The 12,175-nt window shown below is 42.8% G+C and overlaps 1 protein-coding gene and 1 pseudogene across 1 annotated transcript in view; one reads left to right on the top strand and one right to left on the bottom strand.

The window, feature by feature from the left end:
- LOC125346232 (cytochrome P450 2C9-like) overlaps positions 1–12,175 on the bottom strand; it is a 56,117-nt gene that overhangs the window by 15,282 nt on the left and 28,660 nt on the right. The window lies entirely within an intron of this gene.
- On the top strand, positions 10,477–11,299 carry LOC125346247 (annotated as a pseudogene).

Raw genomic sequence — 12,175 nt, 5'->3', positions numbered from 1 at the left:
ACTTAAACATAACCAGCAGTCCTTTTCCAGATCATGCTGCATAAGGTTTACAAATCTATGTTCCACAGAAAGAGTAGAAGACATAGAAGGCTCCAGGAAGGAGGTTACAGAAAGGGTGAATGTCAATGTGATGCAAAAGTCTTCAGCGGATCCAAACTAGGACATACCATTCACCCAGAATCAGCAGGTTTTTGTCACATGTGGTGGGGCCAGCAGGGATCCCATCTACTTTTGCCATGGTGGGAATGCTCAGGATGATGGTGCAGGGTCCCTTCCAGGTGGAAGTGAGGCCATCTTTGATGAAGTTCTTAATCCAAATGGATTCTCCAGGTTGGAAGGGATGGACTGGATCGGAGCTGGGCAGTGTCTCCCAGAACTGTGTATGCACCTCCCTCTGAGTTGCCTGGAAGTTTCTGCAGAAACTTAAGTAAGTAAGCATTACTAAGTTAACCTAAGGTGGTCTGCCTGGCTTCAGGGAAATCTGTCACCCAATGCTCCCCTGGAGTGCTTCCTTCGACCTTTACTCCTAGGCTGACTTTTGACCCTGTCTTGTGTTGACCTGAGCACAGGCAGGGCACCTGGAGGGTGCATGGTGCACCTGGTTGCTTAAGGTTCTTCCCAGAGCTTTGGATAAGAAAATCCTACCAGAATTTTGTTTTCCACACAAAATCTTGGATAGATGTTGTTATTCCTCTGAGTAGGCTGGTTTGGATAGCAGGCTGGAGTCAGGAACAGGCAATAATATATTTAGGGGCTCCTGTGGTTTAAAAGCAGAGGCAGTGGCTGTGTGATTCCTTGTACTACAGAATCCCCCTCCCTGTCATCAATGCCCGGGACAATGTACCAGAGAAACAACTTTTGGTTACCCTCTCAGGCTAGCATTTCCTGGGCATAGAAGGCTTAGGCCTGTAACATCTCTCATAAGTGGGGTTTCCACACTCAAGGGGGTCTGTACAGTGGTGATTTTTTATAGTTGCCACTTTCTGAATAGCTGGCAATATGTCATGCACCTGCTGAGATAGTTGGTGCAAAGGCTAATCTATACATGAATAAAGCTAGTGAGGGTATACATCACATTTCATAGTGAATGCAGCTGAGGTCTGAGAATTCTAAAATCATTTCCAATGTCCCTTGACTAATGAATCGAAGATTAAGATTTGAGCCTTTGCTTATTCAACATTTGGTGATTGAAAACTGTAGTGTCCCTTTAAGCCCAAGTTGAAATGGATGCCCCAGTGGATTAATGCTTCAGCATGAACTGTGTTACTCCTGCTGTGGAGAACCTAGCTCAGAAACCCTATCAACACTAATAGTTTGAGATAACATGTGAGTTGACTGCCCAGACAAGTTTGGAATATACTGATATAAGAAACACAGGGAGTGGACCCCCTCAGAAGTAGGCTCAGGACTTAAAACATCTCTTAGAAGAATAATTTCTTCCATCTTGCAACATCTCTGCTCCTGGCAATAGTTTTGTTCAAACAGATTTAGATATCATCCAGTATGCCCAACTCATTGCTTTTTTTAAAAAAAATCACTTATGCTGTTCCACATCCAGTAGACATAAGTTGACTCTTCCAAAAGGTTCAATTTTCATGGCTATTATAGATTATTATGGATATTAAAAAACCACACAGGCAAGATGATATAAGACTTAATGGATGAAATGTCCAACCAAAGCACATTTTTTTTTCTCTTTACTTTCAATGTCAAATCATACAAATGTGCCATACAGGTGTCCATCATCTAAGAGCAGGGCAAGGGAAGTAAATTTCATCTCTAAGAGTTTTTGGAAAAGCTTCATCACCATCCAGATACCCAGATGGCACCAGTTAGACCCAATATCTATATTTTAATATAACACCAGGCAATCACTGTCTAGAAGTGTTCAGGACACTTTGTCACACAACATGGATTTAAATCACTTATGAGGGCCATGGAAAGGAAGGACAGAACTTTTGTTGCTGGCAGGGAGCAATAAACATTTAAGGTTAAGGAAATGAAGCAGCAGCCAAGAAGCCAGAGGCTGCTAGAGTCCTTGTGTGCATGGCTGCCCTAGGAGAAGGAGGGTTGGGAACATCTCCAAGAAACAGAGCAGAGGAGCCGGAACAGAGACTGTGGATCCCACCACAGGAAATGTTGCAGCACCCAGAAAGCCGGTGCACTGGTGGGATGCACTGCCCAAGTACCACAGCTTCAAAAAAGTGGTCTGCAGCCTACCATTACAGAAAGGCAGCTTGGAGCAAGCCTCCTAGATAAGCAGGTTTGGGACTCCCTGCTGAGACAAATCATAGAAGCATCAGCCATCAGCTTCAACTGGGAAGCCTTTCTTCTGTGAGAAGCAATGAACCTCACTCCTGATACCTGCAGAGACGTCTATAGATAAGTACACAGATGTAGACACATAACCATAATCAAATATTGTTCTTTAGAATTGTTATGTAAGTCTGATTGTCCTTGTTTCTGTATTGGTTCATCTGTTTTGAGTAGTTGTTTAACTGAATGTTTGGTGTTTTCTTTCTTCTGGATTAGAAATGTAGGAGGATATTAGAATGGGAAAAAGAAAGAGGGTGAGAACTGTAACACAAGTGCATATGAAAATAGCAGAAAGAAACTCGGTGAAGGGTGTTGTTAAATCTGGAGATGGGGTGAGGGAAAAAGAAATAGATCCTGCTAGTGGATGGGTACTAGTGGGAAGGGATTGGACTATCAAAGAAGATAGTAAATTGAATAATTTTGAAATAATATTATATAGGAATTTAATCTCAAAAAACAAAGAATCCACATTTTGTGAGGTAGAATTGAGAGTCATTATTAGAAAATTGGTGACTGTGGGTGGATGCCTATCCCAAAGACCTGCAACCCAGAATATAGCCTCCACAAAGCTTTTATTTATTTTTTATTTTTTTTCAAATTTTTATTATCAAACTGATGTACAGAGAGGTTACAGTTTCATATGTTAGGCATTGGATACATTTCTTGTACTGTTTGGTACCTTGTTCCTCATACTTCCCTCCCTCCTCCCCCTTTCCCTTTCCCGCCTTGAGGTGTTCAGTTCACTTACACCAAACAGTCTTGCAAGTATTGCTTTTGTAGTTGTTTCTCTTTTTTTACCCTGTGTCTCTCAATTTTGGTATTCCCTTTCAATTTCCTAGTTCTAATGCCAGTATACATGATTTCCAATATACTCAGATAAGATTACAGAGCTAGTGTAGGTACAACCACAGGAAGGTGATACAAGAAGATCATCAATAATAGAAGCTACAGATACACATGGGACGTTGAAAGTAGTTACAACTGTGATATAACAATCATTTCCATAACATGGAGTTCATTTCACTTAGCATCATCTTATGTGTTCATAAGAGTATAGCTATTGGGCTCTTGTGATGCTCTGCTATGACTTGCCTAAACCTGTACTAATTATTCCCAATAAGGGAGACCATAGAGTCCATGTTACTTTGGGTCTGGCTCACTTCACTTAGTATAATTTTTTCCAAGTCCTTCCATTTCCTTACAAATGGAGCAATGTCATTCTTTCTGATAGAGGCATAAAATTCCATTGTGTATATGTACCACATTTTCCTGATCCATTCGTCTACTGAGGGGCATCTGGGTTGGTTCCAGATTCTAGCTATGACAAATTGTGCTGCGATGAACATTGTTTCCACAAAGCTTTTAAAGGCAAAACCATTTGTTTAGGGGAGGGACCCTGGCCCAACAAGAGCACCCCAAAGACGGAAATACTCAGGGTGAGCAGTCTGTGTGGCAAAACTTTCCTGGGGCTAAGCAGCATTCCCTATCTGCAATTTAGAGGATGGCTTATGTTACCTCTTCAGGCTTTTTGGAGTTGGATAAAAAGCCCCCACCATCTAACAAAGCACTAGGATGGTGGTGAGAATAAGGTGATGTTACTTATATCAGTATCCTTCTTTCATTCGCCACAGGTTTTATGTACATCAAATCATTGATTTCTTAGTGAGAGGGTATGTTGTATCCTGGTCACCAAAATGGGATTCTAACCCATGTGGGTCTCTAACCCATGGCCAGACCGTGGTAGGACTCTAACCCTTTTTGAAAATTCCTGAATTCAAAGGCGACTCCAAAACCCTCAGGATTTTCTTAGACTCATGGTGTCTGGTGTCTATACTCTGCCATTCCAGGAGCGATCGTGCAGCCCCAAGCTTCAGCAGGGCTGAGTTTTTAAAGGCAAAAATCACATGTACCACATGCAGGTGGTCAGGCAAGTTAGGCAAAGCAAGCGGGCAGACATACTGAAGCAGAATTGATTACAATTCCAGTCAACTCTGGTAAACAAAGCAGTAAGTCATTTAGGCAAGCAAAATACTCTTTGTTCAGTTCTTGCTACTGGGTATAACTGATATTTACTGTTTACCCATTTAACTCCTTAATTTACCTTACATGTCTCTATCTCTGGAATTTTATGTTGTTCTTCCTCATTTCGTTCTTTTGCAAAGGTCAAGCAGCTCTAGGTCAAGTAGCTTTCTGCTCTTCTTATTCGGGTTAGGTTTGCCCTTCCCCAGGCCTACTACATTTTCTAAGCCTGCTGTTTCTAGGGACTCAAAAAAAGGGGGCACCCCCTACACCTTTCATTTGGTTTCCACAGAGGGCTCTCCCAACTGTCGTTTAAGGAACTTCCACCAATCAGTATGACTGATACCCATATAGCCTGATACCCATATAGCCAGAAGGCTTTCAACTTAAACATAACCAGCAATCCTTTTCCAGGTCAGGCTTGGTAAGGTTTACACAAAGAGTCACACAAACAAGGCTCCAGGGAAGCAGTTGACAGAAAGAAAGGGCGACGCAAAAGCCATAGCTTCAGCAGATGGTTGTGTGTGTGGTGGAGCCAGGCAGGGGTCCTGTCCCCTTCACCTCGGTGGAGGTGGTCAGGATGACAATGTAGGGTTCCTTCCTGGTGGCTGTGAGGCTGTCCTTGATGAACATCTTAACCTAAACAGAATCTCCAGGTTGGAAGGAGTAGGCTGGATCTGAGTTGAGTCTGTTTATAAACCTCTTGCTGATATACCTGTATGGTCACTAAGTTAAGGAAGCATTGTTCATTTAACCTAAGGCCGGGGGCCTGACTTCAGTGAAATCTAATGCCCAATGCTCTCCTGGTTGCTTCCTCTGACTATGCTGGCTTGGGTGGCAGGCTGGGTCAGGAACAGTTAATATACTATTTAGGGACCCCACTGGTTTTCAAAGCAGCTTTTTAGGCAGTAGCAACAGCTGTGCGATTTCCTTTTACTACTGCAGTATTCTTTTTTGATTCAAGGGACAATGTACCAGGGTGACCACCTTTTGGTAACTGTAAGGTTCGCCAACTGAAACCACCACATGGTTCAGGCAAAAAGGATTTATTAGGAAGAGAGCAAACTGCCTGCCCACCCTGTAGTATAAGGTCCACAGAAAAGGGTTGCCAGGATTTGATGTCATTATAGAAGCAATTTTATTTACTCATAACTGGAAAGGAATTAGAAATTAGGGAGGAAAAGAAGACACAGAAACAATATAAGGAACAACAAATTAATATCATCCACATATTAATTTTAAAAAGAAACACCATTAGGCAAGAAGCTCATTAAAGCAAAGACAAAAGTTACATACGGTTAGCATTTCCCTAACCTCAGGTCCTCAGCTCCTCCCATTAGCCCCAGATCCACCCATACCTACTTGTGGGGCACTGGTTTACAGCGTTAAGAGGTGGTCCTGGCTGGGACCGCCTCTTCTCCAGCCCTGGGGCAGCGTGGCTGCTAGCCCTGCCCACCCTATCCAGGCCCAGAACCGGAAAGGTAGCTACAACCAGCCCCGCATCCCGCCTCAGCCTGCGTGTGCACCAAGATGGTGACGGGTGATGAACCCACGAGGTGGTCCTGTGGGCCGTGGAAACCGCCCTTGGGGGAAGTCCCATGAAGTCACCCTTGAAGGACAGCCCAGGCATCAAATCACAGCCCCTACGTAGGTGCACCTACCCCTTCACTTCCACCACTCTTCAACCCATGTAAAAGAACAGATCATTTCCTGAATAAACGAGTTGGCTCGACCTGCTCCCAGGCTGCCTGTCTGTTCTCTGTGGAGAGGAGGGCTGGGTGGCAGTCTGTTAGCCCCCTATTTCCTCTTCCTGGACCCATCTGTGTGGGGTGTGCTTTTCCGTCTCTCTTGCAGGACAGGGGAGGGCAGGAGGCTAAAAACCCACAGCACCTAATGAGCCACTCCTACTCACTATTAAGACCTACCTACATCCCCTTTACCCACAGAGAGAAGCTGCCACCTGGATAAGGTGTAGATGTCAAGTAGCTCGCTCTCCCGTGGGAACTATGGCTCCACTAATAAACCTCCTTACGAAACTTCTTCTCCTGTCTGTGATTGTCTCCACGTGGTCCCCTGGGATGGCCGGGACATATCCTTTCACATACATTTAACTTTTTACAACACAGATTTATTTTGGGGCTACAGTAGCATAGCTTGTTAAGCACTCCAGTTTGCAGAAGCATTTTTCCTACCCGACTAGGAAACCTGATCTTTGCTGACCCTCACACTGCCTAACAGTTACCTCTGAAGGCTTCCAGACAGCCCTCAGGTCCATGTTCTATTGGGACAAACCTCCTTTCCTGAACAGATGAATTTATCTGCCTTGAGCAGATACTGGGGCCTAGGATTTTTGTTAACTTTAAACTATTCCCCATTTGATAAACCTAGCTTTTTACTACCCACTATAACAGATGACTGACAGGCAAGGGTATAAGTTCCTGCCCAATTACAAAGTAGACAGGTATGGGCATTAGATTGGCATGCTTATGATTACTTTCCAAAGGCCAACCACAAGTGACTCCATTTAGGATTTGACGCCCTCTCCTCTTCTCTGCTCAGTGCCTTCCAATTGCCTCTAGATGTCCCCACATCACCAGAGCAAGCTTTGTCCTGGGGGTGTCTTCTCCCTGATGGGATAATACCCCAGTTTTCATTTCCTTTATTGGTCCCTGGCCTGGACTCAGGGCCTGGGCACTATCCCTGAGCTCTTTTGCTCAAGGCTAGCACTCTGCCACCTTGAGCCACCTTGCCGCTTCCAGCATTTGCTGGATTTTTAGGAATAAGAGTCTTACAGGGAGTTTGCTGCCTGGTCAGGTTTCAAATTGCAACCCTCAGATCAAATGAGCATTTGCCAAAAGCCCCTATTACTTCCAATTGAAGCAACAAAGAGATCAATAGAAAAAGGTTTTAAGCAGGGCTTATCAAACGTATTAAGAATCAAAGTTAAATCTGACAAACTTGTAAGAGTCATCTGTCCTCTGTGTGCTATCTGTAATTGCTACAGAAGATCCATAAAAGCAAATCTGTTTAACATTGAGTTTTGAAACATTTAGAACAATTTTACTTTCCAAATTCCCTTTAATTCAATTTGCATTTAAAATAACCCTTAAAAACCTTCAGCTAACATTCCTTTTTAATGCAAAGTAGTAATCCACTGAAACACTTGGTAATGCCCATTTACCTGTTTGCAGTCTGAGCTTTAACTTCCTTCCCCCCATTTTTTTTTTTTTTTTGCAGTTTGAGTTAACGCTTAGGAAACTGACACAGTTTTTCTTAACGTACAAATTATATGTGGCCTGACACTGCCCTAAGAACCCAGACTTAACAAACTTAAGGAATCTCAGACCATCTTTTTTTTTTTTTTAACTTTTTACAAGCTGTATCTAATTACAGAATAGTATTGAAATTTAGAGTTCTGTGTGCTAACTAATACTGAGACCAAATTACATTACAGAAAGATTAACCAGTTTTTAAATTTCCTTTTTTCTTTTGTTTGTTTTTTGCCAGTCCTAGGGCTTGAACTCAGGGCATGAGCACTGTCCTTGAACTTCTTTTGCTCAAGACTAACACCCTACCACTTGAGCCACAGTGCCACTTCTGGCTTTTATATGGTACTGAGGAATCAAACCCAGGGCTCCATGCATGCTAGGCAAGCATTCTACCACTAAGCCAAATTCCCAGCCCTTTAAAAAAAAATTTAACCCTTCTTTTTAAAGCTTTTTCCACTTTTTAAATATATCCCAAGGGGTAATTTGTAGGAATGTGAATCACATTACCATCAGGTAAGAAAGAAACATAAGCAAAGATAAATAACACCAGCTCATCCTATATTTGCCATGTCCTAGAAAGAGGGCATACCCAGCTCCCAGGGGATGGGGGATAATCTTTTTTCCTAGGGTGTCCCCAGAGAAGCTGAAATGAACCACAGTTTTCTCTTGATTATTTCCTGAGATAGAAACTAAAGCAGTTTCCAGACAGATAGAACAGACAATGTCTTTGACGGTGATAAACCTTTATGCTTACATTTATGATACTTAGCCCCAAATATTAATAGTAGAGATAACTGAAATAAAAAACCCTAAGTTCCCAAGAGAGTTACATTTTTGCTAAGCCATAACAGTGTTAGCAGCTTTATGCATTGCAATGCCTGATTACCTGAAGATGTTTATACACACATACACGAGCACAAATGTCTTAAAGTACACAAAAATGAATGTGAGCCATAGTTTTCTGGAATTTCAGTGCCAAGCGACATTTTGCCTATAGCAATATAGAACCACGTGATCAGAATTAGAAAAACTTAGAGACTTTTGCCAACAAGCAAGCAGAAGCTCTTACTCTTACAGCTAGCCAACACTTAGATGTTAAGACTTAGCCACTGCCCTGTTCCAAGTATCCTGCAAAAATAGGCAATTAGCAAGGCATGTTAGCTTATGACTTGACCTTGGAATACCCTTAGATGGAGGAGGAGGAGGAGGAGTAAGCTTCCAAACTACCAAGGTTAACTAGTGGTCCAAACCAGGCCTCTGGTGACTCATGCCCCGCCTCCGACTGCTGCAGCCTCTGACTGGCTCCAAGCAGAGGAGATATAGCAAGCCCTGTGACCCCAAACTAGAAGCTGGAACCTTGACTCTCACCCATAGAGATGTCTAAAGAATAAAGAACAACCGCACAGAAAAAAAGAGCCCATATTACAAACTGGTACCAGTTCTTAAGAAAAATGAATGAGACAAGACCAAGACAGAAACACAAAAGCTGAAGCCTGCTTGGCAGCCCTGATCTGGAGCTCTCCTATCTCTGCAGAATCCAAAGCCTCTGTACTCATCACTAACGCTGAGGGCCTGATGGGGGTCTTGAGTGTGTTCACTCCCCTACCCCAACAGTTTCAGATGGAACAATCCCCAGAAAACAGACAAAAAAAAAATAACCTGGAGAAACACAGAAACTTACTCTGGAGGTCTCCTGAGTGACTCCACAAAATTTTGTAGACTGCCAAGTGGCAGGTGTCTAAGAGCTGGCTGTTGGAGTGCTGGAAAAGCCAATGGGCCCTGAGAAAGATTTCAACTAGCACTTGTCCTTTGGAGTCTTTCTTCCCTTGGCAACTGGCTCATTGAAGGCATGTGCTAGTGGCTTCCAGAAACCCAGGTGCTCCCCTTGACACTGGGATCTAACTGGGGCCTCCAAATGTTATACAGGAATTCAATCACAAGAAACAGAGAAGCCTCATTTTGAGAGGCCATATCAGGAGTCTTTATTAGACAGCCAGAGACTACAGGTAGACTCCTGTCCCAGATATCTGCAGCCCAGAATACAGCTTGTCCAAATCTTTTAAAGGCAAATCCCACATGTTTGGGATGGGGACCCAAGTCCCTCAAAAGCAGGTTATATAGGGGAATACTCAGGGGTGAGCATTCTCTGTGGCAAACATTTCCTGGGGCTGAACAGCATGCTGTAGGGCAGGGAATGTGGCTTAATGGTAGAGTGCTTGCCTAGCATGCATGAAGCCCTGGGTTCGTTTCCTCAGCACCACATAAATAGAAAAAGCCAGAAGTGGCACTGTGGCTCAAGTGGTAGAGTGTTGGCCTTGAGCAAAAGAAGCACAGGGACAGTACCCAGGCCCAGAGTTCAAGCGTCAGGACTGAAAAACAAAAAACAAACAGCAACAACAATAAGCAGCATGCTCTATCTGCAATTTGATCTGCAATTCATATATACGTGTATGTATATATGTGTGAATTCATATATACGTGTATGTATATATATGTGTATATATATGTATATTTATATGTGTATGTATGTATATATGTATATATAGCCTAAAAAAGGTTTTAAAAATTACAGATCTAAGCCAGGGGCCAGGGACACACTTGTAGTCCTAGCTACTAAGGAGGCTGATATCCAAGTGATCATGGTTCACTACCAGCCTGGGCTGAGGTCTCCATGAGACTCTTATTTCCAATTAACTAGTCAAATACCTGATGTGGAGCTGTGACTCAAAGTGGTAGACTGCTAACCTTGAGCAAAAACATCTCGGGGACAGAGCCCAGGCTCTGAGTTCAAGCCCCACAATCAAAAAACAAAATTCGGGGACCCCCGACGCTGAGCGCGCCCTTGTCCTCCGGGAACTGCTCCCGGCAGGCCCGCGGCTTCTGCCATGCCACAAAACGAATATATTGAATTACACCATAAACGCTCTGGATATCGTTTGGATTACCATGAGAAAAAAAGAAAGAAAGAAAGAAAGCCGAGAGGCTCATGAATGGTCAAAGAAGGCCAAAAAAATGATTGGACTGAAGGCTAAGCTCTACCACAAACAGCGCCATGCTGAGAAAATACAAATGAAAAAGACCATCAAGATGCATGAAAAGAGAAACACAAAACAAAAGGATGACGAGAAGACTCCTCAGGGAGCAGTACCTGCCTATCTGCTGGACAGAGAAGGGCAGTTCCGAGCAAAAGTGCTGTCCAACATGATTAAACAAAAACGGAAAGAGAAAGCGGGAAAGTGGGAAGTCCCTCTTCCCAAAGTTCGTGCCCAGAGAGAAACAGAAGTATTAAGTTATTCGTACAGGAAAGAGAAAAAAGAAGGCATGGAAGAGGATGGTTACTAAAGTCTGCTTTGTTGGAGATGCCTTTACAAGAAAGCCTCCTAAATATGAAAGGTTCATCAGACCAATGGGCTTACGTTTCAAGAAAGCCCACATAACACATCCTGAACTGAAAGCCACCTTTTGCCTGCCAATACTTGGTGGGAAAAAGAATCCCTCATCTCCACTTTATACAACTTTGGGTGTCATTACCAAAGGGACAGTCTTTGAGGTGAACGTGAGTGAGCTGGGCCTAGTGACACAAGGAGGCAAAGTTATTTGGGGTAAATATGCCCAGGTTACCAACAATCCTGAAAATGATGGATGTATAAATGCGGTCTTACTGGTTTGACAGACACCTCATACAAGTAACTCCTTACATTTTTTTTTTTTTTTTTTGCCAGTCCTGGGCCTTGGACTCAGGGCCTGAGCACTGTCCCTGGCTTCTTCTCGCTCAAGGCTAGCAGCACTCTGCCGCTTGAGCCACAGCACCGCTTCTGGCAGTTTTCTGTATATGTGGTGCTGGGGAATTGAACGTAGGGCCTCGTGTATCCGAGGCAGGCACTCTTGCCACTAGGCCATATCCCCAGCCCACCTTAAAAATTTTGAAGACTACAAACCAATCAGGAAAACTACCATCACTGTGTTGTTTCTGAGTGCTATCAAACAGCCTTACTTAGCTGAAATTAAAAAAAAAAAACTAGTTACTAAATTATAAAAAATGTATTATAAAAATAAAAAAAACAAAATTCATATCTAAAAATAGACCATATAATCTAGGTCCTTTATCTTAGGGTCTATGTCCAAATAAAACTATAGGAGCTTAGCAGTAGTGACTCTTGTACACTTGTTTTTTCGTGCAGCATCTAAGATAGAATCAACCCTGCTGTCCTTCAACAGGTGTATGCATACAGAAAATGTAGTATATGGGGAATTGTATTGGCATAAAGATGAGTAAAAACCTGTCCTTTATAGCAAAATGGATGGAACTATATTTTGAAGTAAGCCAGGCCCAGAAAGATAAGTGTGGCGTGTTCACATTCAAATGTGGAAATGAATTGAAAAGAATGATTATACTTATGGGCACCATGTATGTCTTGGTGTCTCAAGGAATATACATCCTGTATGAATGCATGGAAATATCATCTGAAAACCATCAGTATGTACACTCAATGCATGCTAACCAAAAAGAATATAAAGTAAAAGAATAAAAAGAAAAACATCACTTTCAATAGGTTCAAGAAAGTTTATTA

This window comes from Perognathus longimembris, chromosome 2, assembly GCF_023159225.1.
Source record: "Perognathus longimembris pacificus isolate PPM17 chromosome 2, ASM2315922v1, whole genome shotgun sequence".
Taxonomy (NCBI): domain Eukaryota; kingdom Metazoa; phylum Chordata; class Mammalia; order Rodentia; family Heteromyidae; genus Perognathus; species Perognathus longimembris.
Note: the sequence above shows the minus strand (reverse complement) of the source record. Positions and strands in the feature narration are given on the sequence as shown.